Here is a 7,719-nt window from a genome sequence, read left to right on the forward strand (position 1 = left end):
ACTGCCCCTTATATCTAGAAACAAATTGATTCCTAACACTTTCGTCTCGCGTAGTGACCACGGTGGCGTCCACCTCCGTAGCACAGCGGTAGAGTTAACAGCCTACCACGCAAGGGGGCCTGGGTTCGATTCCCGGCAGGGGACTCGGAGTTGTGTGTCCTTCATCGTCATTTTCATCATCATTGACACGCAGGTCGCAGAAGTGGCATCAACTAAAAAGACTTGCAATACGGCGGCCGAACCCGAAGGGGATATCCCAGCCAATAGATGCCATACGATCATTACATTTCCTCACGATGGCAACATCCGCAAAAGTCAGCTGCACAGAGAGCAGGACCGAACACTTTTTACCACTCGCCATCGTCGAACAGACAACAAAGACGGTTCAAATGGCTCTGAGCACTATGGGACTTAGCTTCTGAGGTCATCAGTCCCCTAGAACTTAGAACTACTTAAAAGTAACTAACCTAAGGACATCACACACATCCATGCCCGAGGCAGGATTCGAACCTGCGATTGTAGCGGTCGCGCGGGACCAGACTGTAGCGCCTAGAACCGCACGGCCACCCAGGCCGGCACAACGAAGACGGATCATGATGCCGGAACACATGTGACCTTCGACACATATCGATCGGCATACAGCTGTAGATATCAAAAATGAAATAGAATAATTGATGAATATTAGTTTGCCGCCTTTTTTTGTTTAACAGACGATAGCAGAAACAGACAACGAGCCCTGTTCTGTTGGTCAGTGGGTCACTAGAGAAGTTCCAGATAGGACAGGCATAAACTGCCTGGCAGATTAAAACTGTGTGCCCGACCGAGACTCGAAATCGGGACCTTTGCCTTTCGCGGGCAAGTGCTCTACCAACTGAGCTACCGAAGCACGACTCACGCCCGGTACTCACAGCTTTACTTCTGCCAGTACCCCGTCTCCTACCTTCCAAACTTTACAGAAGCTCTCCTGCGAACCTTGCAGAACTAGCACTCCTGAAAGAAAGGATATTGCGGAGACATGGCTTAGCCACAGCCTGGGGGATGTTTCCAGAATGAGATTTTCACTCTGCAGCGTAGTGTGCGCTGATATGAAACTTCATGGCAGATTAAAACTGTGTGCCCGACCGAGACTCGAACTCGGGACCTTTGCCTTTCGCGGGCAAATGCTCTACCAACTGAGCTACCGAAGCACGACTCACGCCCGGTACTCACAGCTTTACTTCTGCCAGTACCTCGTCTCTTACTTTCCAAACTTAACAGAAGCTCTCCTGCGAACCTTGCAGAACTAGCACTCCTGAAAGAAAGGATATTGCGGAGACATGGCTTAGCCACAGCCTGGGGAATGTTTCCAGAATGAGATTTTCACTCTGCAGCGTAGTGTGCGCTGATATGAAACTTCCTGGCAGATTAAAACTGTGTGCCCGACCGAGACTCGAACTCGGGACCTTTGCCTTTCGCGGGCAAGTGCTCTACCAACTGAGCTACCGAAGCACGAATCACGCCCGGTACCCCAGGCTGTGGCTAAGCCATGTCTCCGCAATATCCTTTCTTTCAGGAGTGCTAGTTCTGCAAGGTTCGCAGGAGAGCTTCTGTTAAGTTTGGAAGGTAGGAGACGAGGTACTGGCAGAAGTAAAGCTGTGAGTACCGGGCGTGAGTCGTGCTTCGGTAGCTCAGTTGGTAGAGCACTTGCCCACGAAAGGCAAAGGTCCCGAGTTCGAGTCTCGGTCGGGCACACAGTTTTAATCTGCCAGGAAGTTTCATATCAGCGCACACTACGCTGCAGAGTGAAAATCTCATTCTGAGGACAGGCATAGTTCATGACTGACCAGATGCTTGTTCCAAAGATTCGTAGACCACATTTGACATAAAGCGATGCACTTGTCGTTCATTAATGCATAGAGAGCCTCCATGATCTGTGAGGTCTTCTTCGATACGTCCTCAACGTGATGCCTTCAAATCAGGTGCAAATAGAGTATTATCTTGAAGACTTCCCTATCAGTACCCACCAGTTGGCGTGTAGCAGACGTATTTGTTCAAATAGTGAAGGTTTCCTCTTCGCAGCTTTGAGTACTACACGCCACTCACTTACCGACTTGGCAGCGTCATGGCATGCACCTCCAACTAGCCGTCGACTCACCAGTGACGGGAGATCCAGATGATGAGCTCAGTGCAGTCAGCGTAGGAGATGGTCATGTAATGTACACTACTCGCCATTAAAATTGCTACACCAAGAACAAATGCAGATGCTAAACGGGTATTCATTGGACAAATATATTATACTAGAACTGACATGTCATTACATTTTCACGCAATCTGGGTGCATAGATCCTGAGAAATCAGTACCCAGAACAACCACCTCTGGCCGTAATAACGGCCTTAATACGCCTGGGCATTGAGTCAAACAGAGCTTGGATGGCGTGTGCAGGTACAGCTGCCCATGCAGCTTCAACACGATACCACAGTTCACCAAGAGTAGTGACTGGTGTATTGTGACGAGCCAGTTGCTCGGCCACCATTGGCCAGACGTTTTCAGTTGGTGAGAGATCTGGAGAATGTGCTGGCCAGGGCAGCAGTCGAACACTTTCTGTATCCAGAAAGGCCCGTACAGGCCCTGCAACATGCGGTCGTGCATTATCCTGCTGAAATGTAGCGTTTCGCAGGGATCGAATGAAGGGTAGAACCACGGGTCGTAACACATCTAAAATGAAACAACCACTGTTCAAAGTGCCGTCAATGCGAACAAGAGGTGACCGAGACGTGTAACCAGTGGCACCCCATACCATCACGCCGGGTGATACGCCAGTATGGGGATGACGAATACACGCTTCCAATGTGCGTTCACCACGATATCGCCAAACACGGATGCGACCATGATGATGCTGTAAACAGATCCTGGATTCATCCGAAAAAATGACGTTTTGCCATTCGTGAACCCAGGTTCGTCGTTGAGTACACCATCGCAGGCGCGCTTGTCTGTGATGCAACCGCAGCCAGGGTCTCCGAGCTGATAGTCCATGCTGCTGCAAACGTCGTCGAACTGCTCCTGCAGATGGTTGTTGTCTTGCAAACGTCCCCATCTCTTGACTCAGGGTTCGAGACGTGGCTGCACGATCCGTTACAGCCATGCGGATAAGATGCCTGCCATCTCGACTGATAAGGATGTGAGGTCGTTGGGATCCAGCACAGGGTTCCGTATTACCCTCCTGAACCCACCGATTCCATATTCTGCAAACAGTCATTGGATCTCGACCAACGCGAGCAGCAATGTCGAGATACGATAAACCGCTATCGCGATAGGCTACAATCCGACCTTTATCAAAGTCGGAATAGTGATGGTACGCATTTCTCCTCCTTACACGAGGCATCACAACAACGTTTCACCAGGCAACGCCCGTCAACTGCTGTTTGTGTATGAGAAATCGGTTGGAAACTTTCAAAATGGCTTTGAGCACTATGGGACTTAACTTCTGAGGTCATCAGTCCCCTAGAACTAAGAACTACTGAAACCTTACTAACCTAAGGACATCACACATATCCATTCCCGAGGCAGGATTCGAACCTGCGACGTAGCGGTCGCGCGGCTCCAGACTGTAGCGCCTAGAGCCGCTCGGGCACACCGGCCGGCGGTTGGAAACTTTCCTCAAGTCAGCACGTTGTAGGCGTCGCCACCGGCACCAACCTTGTGTGAATGCTCTGAAAAGCTAATCATTTGCATATCACAGCATCTTCTTTCTGTCGGTTAAATTTCGCGTCTGTAGCACGTCATCTTCTTGGTGTAGCAATTTTAATGGACAGTAGTGTAGGACAAGTAAACTTTTTCAAAGTTATAATATTTTCTGAACATAGCACTGGAACGTTCTTCATATTAAACAACAAAATGATGCCTTCCTTAATAGAATTATAAAACTTAGCGTTATAAGAATATGAGTTCGTTCTTTTTTTATTGCCTCCATTCTTTGTAATTATGTAGTTTAAATTCTTGCAGGGATATACCGAATGTAAAACTGTAACCTGTACAAAAGTCATTTTTGTAACAAATTATTGTATCATAAATTATCTTAATCATTGTAGCGAAGTAAGTACAAGCTTCTAAGTTGAGTAAAGTTGACTCAAGCAAGTAACAATTTTTTGGAAATATTTGGTAAGTTCCTATGGGACCAAACTTCTGAAGTCATTCGTCCCTAGGCTTACACACTAATTAATCTGACTTAAACTAACTTACGCTAACGACAATACACACACACGCCCCAGTGAGGACTCGAACCTCCGACGGGGGGAGCCGCGCGAACCATGGTAAGCGCCCCCAGACCGCGCGACTACCCCGCGCGGCAAGCAATAATTCGTAATACAGTCATCAAGTTAAAGTTCTAAGTAGAATAGGCCTAAATAAAAATTGTTACTTTAGTGGTAACAATGTAAATGTTAAAGTACCACAGCCGTATGTTCCGGTTGTGTCGTTGTATCGAACAAAGAAATTTCGTTATAAAATGGAACATCTACAGCCGTCCTTTCGATTTATTTATTACATGACTACCAGTTTCGATGCTTCAGTATACCATCTTCATGCTTTAACCTACGCTGAGTGGGTTAACTCCAGTCGTATACACTATTCTATCACTAGGCCAACATCTATGAACTGGTTTTCGTAGACTGCCTGTAACAACGATGTTGTGTCTTCAACTATCAAATAAGAGTTGTCAGGTAGCATAGTAGTACGAGCTGCATTCAAGTTCTAAGACCTCCGATTTTTTTTCTCCGGACTGGAAAGAGATAGAAACATGAGCACTGTTTTAAAATGAAGCCGCGTTCATTGTCAATACGTCCCAGAGATGGCAGCACCGTACGGCAGATGGAATTTCACCGCCAGCGGCGAGAATGAGAACTGTTTTAAATACTTAAAATGGCGACGTTTTCCTTACTTGAACAGCGTGCAATCATTCGTTTTCTGAATTTGCGTGGTGTGAAACCAATTGAAATTTATCGACAATTGAAGGAGACATGTGGTGATGGAGTTATGGATGTGTCGAAAGTGTGTTCGTGGGTGCGACAGTTTAATGAAGGCAGAACATCGTGTGACAACAAACCGAAAAAACCTCAGGCTCGCACAAGCCGGTGTGACGACACGATCGAGAAAGTGGAGAGAATTGTTTTGGGGGATTGCCGAATGACTGTTGAACAGATCTCCTCCAGAGTTGGCATTTCTGTGGGTTCTGTGCACACAATCCTGCATGAAGACCTGAAAATGCAAAAAGTGTCATCCAGGTGGGTGCCACAAATGCTGACGGACGACCACATGGCTGCCCGTGTGGCATGTTGCCAAGCAATGTTGACTCACAACGACAGCATGAATGGGACGTTCTTTTCGTCGGTTGTGACAATGGATGAGACGTGGATGCCATTTTTCAATCCAGAAACAAAGCTCCAGTCAGCTCAATGGAAGTACACAGATTCACTGCCACCAAAAAAATTTCGGGTAACCGCCAGTGCTGAAAAAATGATGGTGTCCATGTTCTGGGACAGCGAGGGCGTAATCCTTACCCATTGCGTCCCAAAGGGCACTACGATAACAGGTGCATCCTACGAAAATGTTTTAAAGAATAAATTCTCTCCTGCACTGCAACAAAAACGTCCGGGAAGGGCTGCGCGTGTGCTGTTTCACCATAACAACGCACCTGCACATCGAGCTAACGTTACGCAACAACTTTTAAGTGATTCCTCATGCTCCCTACTCACCTGACCTGGCTCCTAGTGACTTTTGGCTTTTTCCAACAATGAAAGACACTCTCCGTGGCCGCACATTCACCAGCCGTGCTGCTATTGCCTCAGCGATTTTCCAGTGGTCAAAACAGACTCCTAAAGAAGCCTTTGCCGCTGCCATGGAATCATGCCGTCAGCGTTGTGAAAAATTTGTACGTGTGCAGGGCGATTACGTCGAGAAGTAACGCCAGTTTCATCGATTTCGGGTGAGTAGTTAACTAGAAAAAAAATCGGAGGCCTTAGAACTTGAATGCACCTCGTACTTGCTGAAATTCTGTTGGTTTCCTCTTCACGAATGTTCGCGTCTTGCATTTGGCAGCTTTGAGTGCTATACGTCACTCACTTGATAGTTGACGGTTGCAGCACAACATAGTTGTTACAGGTAGTTTCCGAAAATCAATTCACAGATTTTGGCCGCTATTAGAGTCGTGTATAAGCCCCTCAGCCTCCATGAAGGCCAGAAGATAGTGCACTGAAGCACCAAAACTGGTAACCATGTAATAAATAATATCGTAACGTTGGCTGTAGGTGTTTCATTTTATTACATATGTGAACTGCCGAAGTCCCTTAAACCTCCGATCAGAAGGATGGACATGCAAAAGAAATTTAGGGGTTGAACAGGAAAAAACAGATAGCATAAAGGCTTAATTTCTTACGTATTTCGCCGGCCGTGGTGGCCAAGCGGTTCTAGGCGCTACAGTCTGGAACCGCGCGACCGCTACGTTCGCAGGTTCGAATCCTACCTCGGGTATGGATGTGTGTGATGTCCTTAGGTTAGTTAGGTTTAAGTAGTTCTACGTTCTAGGGGACTGATGACCTCTGAAGTTAAGTCCCATAGTGCTCAGAGCCATTTGAACCATTTTCTTTTTACGTATTTCATTAACAGACAAATATGGAGAAGTAACGGCATAAATGGGATGAAAGTAATATAAAGGAATCCATGGAAAAGGATCAGAGTGCTTGAAATGACAATTAAAGAAGCAAATGAGAAATACTCAGTTTCAAGAAGTACATTAGGTGATATCCTTAAAGCTTGATGGGGAAACAGAGAGGTGGCCGTGAACCCAGTTTTAGGAAATTACATGACGATGATGAACGGAAACAATATTGTGCAATCAATGAAACCATCGAAGAACGCTGAATTGGTTCAAATGGCTCTGAGCACTATGGGACTTAACATCTGTGGTTATCAGTCCCCTAAAACTTAGAACTACTTAAACCTAACTAACCTAAGGACATCACACACATCCATGCCCGAGGTAGGATTCGAACCTGCGACCGTAGCGGTTTCGCGGTTCCAGACTGAAGCGCCTAGAACCGCACGGCCACACCGGCCGGCGAACGCTGAATTGAATGCCACATTTGTCGGGGTTGCGTCAATGAGAATTGTTCCCATATAGAGATAAAAAGGCTGTACTGTACGAGTACAGTTATATTACACTACTTACTTGCAAACAAAACATAACACGTCAAAGTTGATGAATCGAACATTCAAAGAAAGAGGTGAATTGCCGCACTGGAACGCAGTGTAGTTTTGACTGAAAATCGCGTGAATGGTCCTGTTTCTCTGTAGCTCACAGCGCAGCCGCAATTTAGGCGCTGTCACTTGTGCTGGAGCTTAGAAACAGCTCTCACCTGATTCAATGAGCTGTCCGATACAACCCGACCATCCGCTATGTGTATGTATATAGGATAAGCAGAAAGTCCTTCCACGTATTAATACAGTTACACATGTAGATGAGCACTGTTGTGAATATAAAACAATAGCAAAACGGTACACTTTGTACTATTCTTGAACAGAACTACGAGTGAACATTCGCCGATGAAATCAATCCGTAAGCGGTCTGCACACTTAGCCATCCAGGGATCGACTAAGCGAGGCTACATGCGGAAAGGCATGAATGTTTCAAGTCTTCGGGCATCGTCAGTGAATGAGAGTGATCGTGAGTTCGAGCAACTTATGCA

At 46.5% G+C, this 7,719-nt stretch overlaps 1 non-coding gene across 1 annotated transcript; it reads right to left on the reverse strand.

The window, feature by feature from the left end:
• Positions 1–1,113: 1,113 nt before the first annotated feature.
• Trnas-cga (transfer RNA serine (anticodon CGA)) lies at positions 1,114–1,188 on the reverse strand. The gene has a single exon. It is a non-coding gene; the product is annotated as a tRNA-Ser (tRNA).
• Between the last annotated feature and the right edge of the window lie 6,531 nt (positions 1,189–7,719).

This window comes from Schistocerca serialis, chromosome 4, assembly GCF_023864345.2.
Source record: "Schistocerca serialis cubense isolate TAMUIC-IGC-003099 chromosome 4, iqSchSeri2.2, whole genome shotgun sequence".
Taxonomy (NCBI): domain Eukaryota; kingdom Metazoa; phylum Arthropoda; class Insecta; order Orthoptera; family Acrididae; genus Schistocerca; species Schistocerca serialis.